This window comes from Phoxinus phoxinus, assembly GCF_949152265.1.
Source record: "Phoxinus phoxinus genome assembly, contig: scaffold_120, whole genome shotgun sequence".
NCBI lineage: Eukaryota > Metazoa > Chordata > Actinopteri > Cypriniformes > Leuciscidae > Phoxinus > Phoxinus phoxinus.
Window position 1 is genome coordinate 16,620 of NW_027639356.1, and position 11,160 is coordinate 27,779.

The 11,160-nt window shown below is 33.8% G+C and overlaps 1 long non-coding RNA gene across 1 annotated transcript; it reads right to left on the reverse strand.

Annotated features, from left to right (window-relative positions):
* Window positions 1–952: 952 nt before the first annotated feature.
* On the reverse strand, window positions 953–10,579 carry LOC306994301. Its single transcript, XR_013796659.1, has 3 exons — window positions 10,258–10,579; window positions 1,159–1,221; window positions 953–1,072 (listed from the first exon to the last, which is right to left on the reverse strand). It is a non-coding gene; the product is annotated as an uncharacterized lncRNA (long non-coding RNA).
* Window positions 10,580–11,160: the final 581 nt, after the last annotated feature.

An 11,160-nucleotide genomic window follows, 5' to 3' on the forward strand; every position in this document is an offset into this window, starting at 1 on the left:
TAACCGGAGCTAAGCTATGCTATTGCACTTTTACTAGGCTAATTACTAGCACGAGATATGAACACTCGTGTCCCATACACCGCACGACCATGAGTGTTTCAGCAGGTGGAGTATTGTTAAAATAAACCAGCAGGAGGCAATACTGTTGTCTTTCTCCTCCATTTATTTTAAACAAAGAACGAACACACAGGCAAGGCCCTATCGCCAAGTCCCTCAAATATCTATAGGACATAAAGAAATGTCATGTAGAATACCACATATGACCCAGATGACCACCCGCGGTGTAACAGGACGAGCCTCAGCATCAGCGTGCACTGTTGGGTTCTGCACATAAATATCTTGCAATGCTGAACAATACATCTATGCATTTAGCCTACTTTAGATTACTTTTACCATAAACAACTATTAAGTCTGATTCATATGAAATATTATTTGTGTGATCAAGTGTTTTAACCGATCAATAAATGCATCGCTTGTCTGCCGGCCATATTTCACTTTTAAATGCATGATATCTCTTGCAATGCAACAACCTGTCACACGCTTAAAAATAACTCTCCTATATCTTCTCTACAAATATCTTCTCTACAAACAACTGGAATCGTAATACAGGTATTTCATATTTAAAATTCTATATATAAAGCTCTATAGATTGTTAGGTTGTGGGTTGGATCCCAGGAGATTGCACATACCCATGTATAAATGTATAGGATAATGCAATGTAAGTCGCTTTGGATAAAAGCGTCTGCCAAATGCATAAATGTAAACGTGATTGGTTGTAGTGACCCAAAATTTGACGTCTAAACGATGAAGTTCATGTCCAATAACATTTCTATCTGGGCTGAGCTCATATTGTGGTCATAATATCAGCACACAGTGAGTGTGAGTTACACTTTTAGCTCACTGTGACTCCCATTCTGATCATATGGAGAGATTACTGTGAGATCAACGTGTTGACTGGGATTTAAATGAAAATTAATCTGGCCTTTTATTTGTAAAAAAAATAAATATATAATAATAATCTAAACTTGGTGTCACTATTTCTTCAGGGTGATCAGAGTTTTTTCTTTGTTTTCTGAGAAGAAGAAAATAAAACAATAAACAATCATCTGTACGATTTTTGATATTTCAAATATTGTTGCAGATTTGCTCAAAACTCACCAGTATTTTATTGTAATATTGCAGACATCTCTATTTCCTCTGGGGGTCTCGAGTCCTTCCTCCCTGCAAAATAAAAGCATTGACTGTCCTCTCGTATAATTCAAAATAAAAGCATTGACTGTCCTCTCGTATAATTCAAAATAAAAGCATTGACTGTCCTCTCGTATAACTCAAAATAAAAGCATTGACTGTCTTCTCGTATAATTCAAAATAAAAGCATTGACTGACCTCTCGTATAATTCAAAATAAAAGCATTGACTGTCCTCTCGTATAACTCAAAATAAAAGCATTGACTGACCTCTCGTATAATTCAAAATAAAAGCATTGACTGTCCTCTCGTATATCTCAAAATAAAAGCATTGACTGTCCTCTCGTATATCTCAAAATAAAAGCATTGACTGTCCTCTCGTATAATTCAAAATAAAAGCATTGACTGTCCTCTCGTATAACTCAAAATAAAAGCATTGACTGACCTCTCGTATAATTCAAAATAAAAGCATTGACTGACCTCTCGTATAACTCAAAATAAAAGCATTGACTGTCCTCTCGTATAATTCAAAATAAAAGCATTGACTGTCCTATCGTATAACTCAAAATAAAAGCATTGACTGACCTCTCGTATAACTCAAAATAAAAGCATTGACTGTCCTGTCGCATAACTCAAAATAAAAGCATTGACTGTCCTCTCGTATAGTTCAAAATAAAAGCATTGACTGTCCTCTCGTATAACTGAAAATAAAAGCATTGACTGTCCTCTCGTATAATTCAAAATAAAAGCATTGACTGTCCTCTCGTATAGTTCAAAATAAAAGCATTGACTGACCTCTCGTATAACTCAAAATAAAAGCATTGACTGTCCTGTCGCATAACTCAAAATAAAAGCATTGACTGTCCTCTCGTATAGTTCAAAATAAAAGCATTGACTGTCCTCTCGTATAACTGAAAATAAAAGCATTGACTGTCCTCTCGTATAATTCAAAATAAAAGCATTGACTGTCCTCTCGTATAATTCAAAATAAAAGCATTGACTGTCCTATCGTATAACTCAAAATAAAAGCATTGACTGTCCTCTCGTATAACTCAAAATAAAAGCATTGACTGACCTCTCGTATAACTCAAAATAAAAGCATTGACTGTCCTCTCGTATAATTCAAAATAAAAGCATTGACTGACCTCTCGTATAACTCAAAATAAAAACATTGACTGTCCTCTCGTATAACTCAAAATAAAAGCATTGACTGTCCTATCGTATAACTCAAAATAAAAGCATTGACTGACCTCTCGTATAACTCAAAATAAAAGCATTGACTGACCTCTCGTATAACTCAAAATAAAAGCATTGACTGTCCTGTCGTATAACTCAAAATAAAAGCATTGACTGTCCTCTCGTATAGTTCAAAATAAAAGCATTGACTGTCCTCTCGTATAACTGAAAATAAAAGCATTGACTGTCCTCTCGTATAATTCAAAATAAAAGCATTGACTGTCCTCTCGTATAATTCAAAATAAAAGCATTGACTGTCCTCTCGTATAATTCAAAATAAAAGCATTGACTGTCCTCTCGTATAATTCAAAATAAAAGCATTGACTGTCCTATCGTATAACAGCATTGACTGACCTCTCGTATAATTCAAAATAAAAGCATTGACTGTCCTCTCGTATATCTCAAAATAAAAGCATTGACTGTCCTCTCGTATATCTCAAAATAAAAGCATTGACTGTCCTCTCGTATATCTCAAAATAAAAGCATTGACTGTCCTCTCGTATAATTCAAAATAAAAGCATTGACTGTCCTCTCGTATATCTCAAAATAAAAGCATTGACTGTCCTCTCGTATAATTCAAAATAAAAGCATTGACTGTCCTCTCGTATATCTCAAAATAAAAGCATTGACTGTCCTCTCGTATATCTCAAAATAAAAGCATTGACTGTCCTCTCGTATAATTCAAAATAAAAGCATTGACTGTCCTCTCGTATATCTCAAAATAAAAGCATTGACTGTCCTCTCGTATATCTCAAAATAAAAGCATTGACTGTCCTCTCGTATATCTCAAAATAAAAGCATTGACTGTCCTCTCGTATAATTCAAAATAAAAGCATTGACTGTCCTCTCGTATATCTCAAAATAAAAGCATTGACAGACCTCTCGTATAACTCAAAATAAAAGCATGTCCTCTCGTATAACTCAAAATAAAAGCATTGACTGTCCTCTCATATAATTCAAAATAAAAGCATTGACTGACCTCTCGTATAACTCAAAATAAAAGCATTGACTGTCCTCTCGTATAACTCAAAATAAAAGCATGGACTGTCCTCTCGTATAACTCAAAATAAAAGCATTGACTGCCCTCTCGTATAATTCAAAATAAAAGCATTGACTGTCCTCTCGTATAACTCAAAATAAAAGCATTGACTGTCTTCTCGTATAATTCAAAATAAAAGCATTGACTGTCCTCTCATATAATTCAAAATAAAAGCATTGACTGACCTCTCGTATAATTCAAAATAAAAGCATTGACTGTCCTCTCGTATAACTCAAAATAAAAGCATTGACTGACCTCTCGTATAATTCAAAATAAAAGCATTGACTGTCCTCTCGTATAACTCAAAATAAAAGCATTGACTGACCTCTCGTATAATTCAAAATAAAAGCATTGACTGTCCTCTCGTATAATTCAAAATAAAAGCATTGACTGACCTCTCGTATAACTCAAAATAAAAGCATTGACTGTCCTCTCGTATAATTCAAAATAAAAGCATTGACTGTCCTATCGTATAACTCAAAATAAAAGCATTGACTGACCTCTCGTATAACTCAAAATAAAAGCATTGACTGTCCTGTCGCATAACTCAAAATAAAAGCATTGACTGTCCTCTCGTATAGTTCAAAATAAAAGCATTGACTGTCCTCTCGTATAACTGAAAATAAAAGCATTGACTGTCCTCTCGTATAATTCAAAATAAAAGCATTGACTGACCTCTCGTATAACTCAAAATAAAAACATTGACTGTCCTCTCGTATAACTCAAAATAAAAGCATTGACTGTCCTATCGTATAACTCAAAATAAAAGCATTGACTGACCTCTCGTATAACTCAAAATAAAAGCATTGACTGACCTCTCGTATAACTCAAAATAAAAGCATTGACTGTCCTGTCGTATAACTCAAAATAAAAGCATTGACTGTCCTCTCGTATAGTTCAAAATAAAAGCATTGACTGTCCTCTCGTATAACTGAAAATAAAAGCATTGACTGTCCTCTCGTATAATTCAAAATAAAAGCATTGACTGTCCTCTCGTATAATTCAAAATAAAAGCATGGACTGTCCTCTCGTATAATTCAAAATAAAAGCATTGACTGTCCTCTCGTATAATTCAAAATAAAAGCATTGACTGTCCTATCGTATAACAGCATTGACTGACCTCTCGTATAATTCAAAATAAAAGCATTGACTGTCCTCTCGTATAACTCAAAATAAAAGCATTGACTGACCTCTCGTATAATTCAAAATAAAAGCATTGACTGTCCTCTCGTATATCTCAAAATAAAAGCATTGACTGTCCTCTCGTATATCTCAAAATAAAAGCATTGACTGTCCTATCGTATAATTCAAAATAAAAGCATTGACTGTCCTCTCGTATATCTCAAAATAAAAGCATTGACTGTCCTCTCGTATAATTCAAAATAAAAGCATTGACTGTCCTCTCGTATATCTCAAAATAAAAGCATTGACTGTCCTCTCGTATATCTCAAAATAAAAGCATTGACTGTCCTCTCGTATAATTCAAAATAAAAGCATTGACTGTCCTCTCGTATATCTCAAAATAAAAGCATTGACTGTCCTCTCGTATATCTCAAAATAAAAGCATTGACTGTCCTCTCGTATATCTCAAAATAAAAGCATTGACTGTCCTCTCGTATAATTCAAAATAAAAGCATTGACTGTCCTCTCGTATATCTCAAAATAAAAGCATTGACAGACCTCTCGTATAACTCAAAATAAAAGCATGTCCTCTCGTATAACTCAAAATAAAAGCATTGACTGCCCTCTCGTATAATTCAAAATAAAAGCATTGACTGTCCTCTCGTATAATTCAAAATAAAAGCATGTCGTCTCGTATAACTCAAAATAAAAGCATTGACTGTCCTCTCGTATAATTCAAAATAAAAGCATTGACTGTCCTCTCATATAATTCAAAATAAAAGCATTGACTGTCCTCTCGTATAATTCAAAATAAAAGCATTGACTGTCTTCTCGTATAATTCAAAATTAAAAGCATTGACTGACCTCTCGTATAACTCAAAATAAAAGCATTGACTGTCCTCTCGTATAACTCAAAATAAAAGCATTGACTGTCCTCTCGTATAGTTCAAAATAAAAGCATTGACTGTCCTCTCGTATAACTCAAAATAAAAGCATTGACTGTCCTCTCGTATAGTTCAAAATAAAAGCATTGACTGTCCTCTCGTATAACTCAAAATAAAAGCATTGACTGTCCTCTCGTATAACTCAAAATAAAAGCATTGACTGTCCTGTCGTATAACTCAAAATAAAAGCATTGACTGTCCTCTCGTATAGTTCAAAATAAAAGCATTGACTGTCCTCTCGTATAACTGAAAATAAAAGCATTGACTGTCCTCTCGTATAATTCAAAATAAAAGCATTGACTGTCCTCTCGTATAATTCAAAATAAAAGCATTGACTGTCCTCTCGTATAATTCAAAATAAAAGCATTGACTGTCCTCTCGTATAATTCAAAATAAAAGCATTGACTGTCCTATCGTATAACAGCATTGACTGACCTCTCGTATAATTCAAAATAAAAGCATTGACTGTCCTCTCGTATATCTCAAAATAAAAGCATTGACTGTCCTCTCGTATATCTCAAAATAAAAGCATTGACTGTCCTCTCGTATATCTCAAAATAAAAGCATTGACTGTCCTCTCGTATAATTCAAAATAAAAGCATTGACTGTCCTCTCGTATATCTCAAAATAAAAGCATTGACTGTCCTCTCGTATAATTCAAAATAAAAGCATTGACTGTCCTCTCGTATATCTCAAAATAAAAGCATTGACTGTCCTCTCGTATATCTCAAAATAAAAGCATTGACTGTCCTCTCGTATAATTCAAAATAAAAGCATTGACTGTCCTCTCGTATATCTCAAAATAAAAGCATTGACTGTCCTCTCGTATATCTCAAAATAAAAGCATTGACTGTCCTCTCGTATATCTCAAAATAAAAGCATTGACTGTCCTCTCGTATAATTCAAAATAAAAGCATTGACTGTCCTCTCGTATATCTCAAAATAAAAGCATTGACAGACCTCTCGTATAACTCAAAATAAAAGCATGTCCTCTCGTATAACTCAAAATAAAAGCATTGACTGTCCTCTCATATAATTCAAAATAAAAGCATTGACTGACCTCTCGTATAACTCAAAATAAAAGCATTGACTGTCCTCTCGTATAACTCAAAATAAAAGCATGGACTGTCCTCTCGTATAACTCAAAATAAAAGCATTGACTGCCCTCTCGTATAATTCAAAATAAAAGCATTGACTGTCCTCTCGTATAACTCAAAATAAAAGCATTGACTGTCTTCTCGTATAATTCAAAATAAAAGCATTGACTGTCCTCTCATATAATTCAAAATAAAAGCATTGACTGACCTCTCGTATAATTCAAAATAAAAGCATTGACTGTCCTCTCGTATAACTCAAAATAAAAGCATTGACTGACCTCTCGTATAATTCAAAATAAAAGCATTGACTGTCCTCTCGTATAACTCAAAATAAAAGCATTGACTGACCTCTCGTATAATTCAAAATAAAAGCATTGACTGTCCTCTCGTATAATTCAAAATAAAAGCATTGACTGACCTCTCGTATAACTCAAAATAAAAGCATTGACTGTCCTCTCGTATAATTCAAAATAAAAGCATTGACTGTCCTATCGTATAACTCAAAATAAAAGCATTGACTGACCTCTCGTATAACTCAAAATAAAAGCATTGACTGTCCTGTCGCATAACTCAAAATAAAAGCATTGACTGTCCTCTCGTATAGTTCAAAATAAAAGCATTGACTGTCCTCTCGTATAACTGAAAATAAAAGCATTGACTGTCCTCTCGTATAATTCAAAATAAAAGCATTGACTGACCTCTCGTATAACTCAAAATAAAAACATTGACTGTCCTCTCGTATAACTCAAAATAAAAGCATTGACTGTCCTATCGTATAACTCAAAATAAAAGCATTGACTGACCTCTCGTATAACTCAAAATAAAAGCATTGACTGACCTCTCGTATAACTCAAAATAAAAGCATTGACTGTCCTGTCGTATAACTCAAAATAAAAGCATTGACTGTCCTCTCGTATAGTTCAAAATAAAAGCATTGACTGTCCTCTCGTATAACTGAAAATAAAAGCATTGACTGTCCTCTCGTATAATTCAAAATAAAAGCATTGACTGTCCTCTCGTATAATTCAAAATAAAAGCATGGACTGTCCTCTCGTATAATTCAAAATAAAAGCATTGACTGTCCTCTCGTATAATTCAAAATAAAAGCATTGACTGTCCTATCGTATAACAGCATTGACTGACCTCTCGTATAATTCAAAATAAAAGCATTGACTGTCCTCTCGTATAACTCAAAATAAAAGCATTGACTGACCTCTCGTATAATTCAAAATAAAAGCATTGACTGTCCTCTCGTATATCTCAAAATAAAAGCATTGACTGTCCTCTCGTATATCTCAAAATAAAAGCATTGACTGTCCTATCGTATAATTCAAAATAAAAGCATTGACTGTCCTCTCGTATATCTCAAAATAAAAGCATTGACTGTCCTCTCGTATAATTCAAAATAAAAGCATTGACTGTCCTCTCGTATATCTCAAAATAAAAGCATTGACTGTCCTCTCGTATATCTCAAAATAAAAGCATTGACTGTCCTCTCGTATAATTCAAAATAAAAGCATTGACTGTCCTCTCGTATATCTCAAAATAAAAGCATTGACTGTCCTCTCGTATATCTCAAAATAAAAGCATTGACTGTCCTCTCGTATATCTCAAAATAAAAGCATTGACTGTCCTCTCGTATAATTCAAAATAAAAGCATTGACTGTCCTCTCGTATATCTCAAAATAAAAGCATTGACAGACCTCTCGTATAACTCAAAATAAAAGCATGTCCTCTCGTATAACTCAAAATAAAAGCATTGACTGCACTCTCGTATAATTCAAAATAAAAGCATTGACTGTCCTCTCGTATAATTCAAAATAAAAGCATGTCGTCTCGTATAACTCAAAATAAAAGCATTGACTGTCCTCTCGTATAATTCAAAATAAAAGCATTGACTGTCCTCTCATATAATTCAAAATAAAAGCATTGACTGTCCTCTCGTATAATTCAAAATAAAAGCATTGACTGTCTTCTCGTATAATTCAAAATTAAAAGCATTGACTGACCTCTCGTATAACTCAAAATAAAAGCATTGACTGTCCTCTCGTATAACTCAAAATAAAAGCATTGACTGTCCTCTCGTATAATTCAAAATAAAAGCATTGACGGTCCTCTCGTATAACTCAAAATAAAAGCATTGACTGTCCTCTCGTATAATTCAAAATAAAAGCATTGACTGTCCTCTCGTATAACTCAAAATAAAAGCATTGACTGTCCTCTCGTATAACTCAAAATAAAAGCATTGACTGCCCTCTCGTATAATTCAAAATAAAAGCATTGACTGTCCTCTCGTATAATTCAAAATAAAAGCATGTCGTCTCGTATAACTCAAAATAAAAGCATTGACTGTCCTCTCGTATAATTCAAAATAAAAGCATTGACTGTCCTCTCATATAATTCAAAATAAAAGCATTGACTGTCCTCTCGTATAATTCAAAATAAAAGCATTGACTGTCTTCTCGTATAATTCAAAATTAAAAGCATTGACTGACCTCTCGTATAACTCAAAATAAAAGCATTGACTGTCCTCTCGTATAACTCAAAATAAAAGCATTGACTGTCCTCTCATATAATTCAAAATAAAAGCATTGACTGTCCTCTCGTATAACTCAAAATAAAAGCATTGACTGTCCTCTCGTATAACTCAAAATAAAAGCATTGACTGTCCTCTCATATAATTCAAAATAAAAGCATTGACTGTCTTCTCGTATAATTCAAAATAAAAGCATTGACTGTCTTCTCGTATAATTCAAAATTAAAAGCATTGACTGACCTCTCGTATAACTCAAAATAAAAGCATTGACTGTCCTCTCGTATAACTCAAAATAAAAGCATTGACTGTCCTCTCGTATAACTCAAAATAAAAGCATTGACTGTCCTCTCGTATAATTCAAAATAAAAGCATTGACTGTCCTCTCGTATAACTCAAAATAAAAGCATTGACTGTCCTCTCGTATAATTCAAAATAAAAGCATTGACTGACCTCTCGTATAATTCAAAATAAAAGCATTGACTGACCTCTCGTATAATTCAAAATAAAAGCATTGACTGTCCTCTCGTATAATTCAAAATAAAAGCATGTCGTCTCGTATAACTCAAAATAAAAGCATTGACTGCCCTCTCGTATAATTCAAAATAAAAGCATTGACTGTCCTCTCGTATAATTCAAAATAAAAGCATTGACTGACCTCTCGTATAATTCAAAATAAAAGCATTGACTGTCCTCTCGTATAATTCAAAATAAAAGCATGTCGTCTCGTATAACTCAAAATAAAAGCATTGACTGTCCTCTCGTATAATTCAAAATAAAAGCATTGACTGTCCTCTCGTATAATTCAAAATAAAAGCATTGACTGACCTCTTGTATAACTCAAAATAAAAGCATGTCCTCTCGTATAACTCAAAATAAAAGCATGTCGTCTCGTATAATTCAAAATAAAAGCATTGACTGTCCTCTCGTATAACTCAAAATAAAAGCATTGACTGCCCTCTCGTATAATTCAAAATAAAAGCATTGATTGTCCTCTCGGATAACTCAAAATAAAAGCATGTCCTCTCGTGTGTGTTTTATCATGACTGCAGATGTTCAGATGAGTGTGAATGATCAGATTGTGTGATGCTCAAACTCACCAGCTCTTCTTGCACAGATGATCTGAAGAAGAATCACAGTAGGAGCAACAAACACTGCGATCTCAACAATAGTCACGATCACTGCAGGAAACATGAGAGGAAGAAGAGAAACTGGACATGACTGAAGTCAAGGGTCTTCAACTATCAACAGTTATTGATGAAGCATTTACAGACTGACTGATAGTTTAATGTTATAAAGCTGTCAGTATAAATGAACGTGTCGTACCTCTGTATAATAATCCAGCATTCACACTGACTTCAGTTTCTCCTGGATCTGTGGATCACGTCTGTTAGTTCAGTTCAACACATAATGCCACATACACACAACATCAGCATCACATAATGCCACATATACACATCATCAACACATAATGCCACATATACACAACATCATCAACACATAATGCCACATACACACAACATCATCAACACATAATGCCACATATACACAACATCATCAACACATAATGCCACATACACAACAACATCATCAACACATAATGCCACATACACAACAACATCATCAACACATAATGCCACATACACACAACATCATCATCACATAATGCCACATATACACAACATCATCATCACATAATGCCACATATACACAACATCATCAACACATAATGCCACATATACACAACATCATCAACACATAATGCCACATATACACAACATCATCAACACATAATGCCACATACACACAACATCATCAACACATAATGCCACATATACACAACATCATCAACACATAATGCCACATACACACAACATCATCAACACATAATGCCACATACACACAACATCATCAACACATAATGCCACATACACACAACATCATCAACACATAATGCCACATATACACAACATCATCATCACATAATGCCACATATACACAAC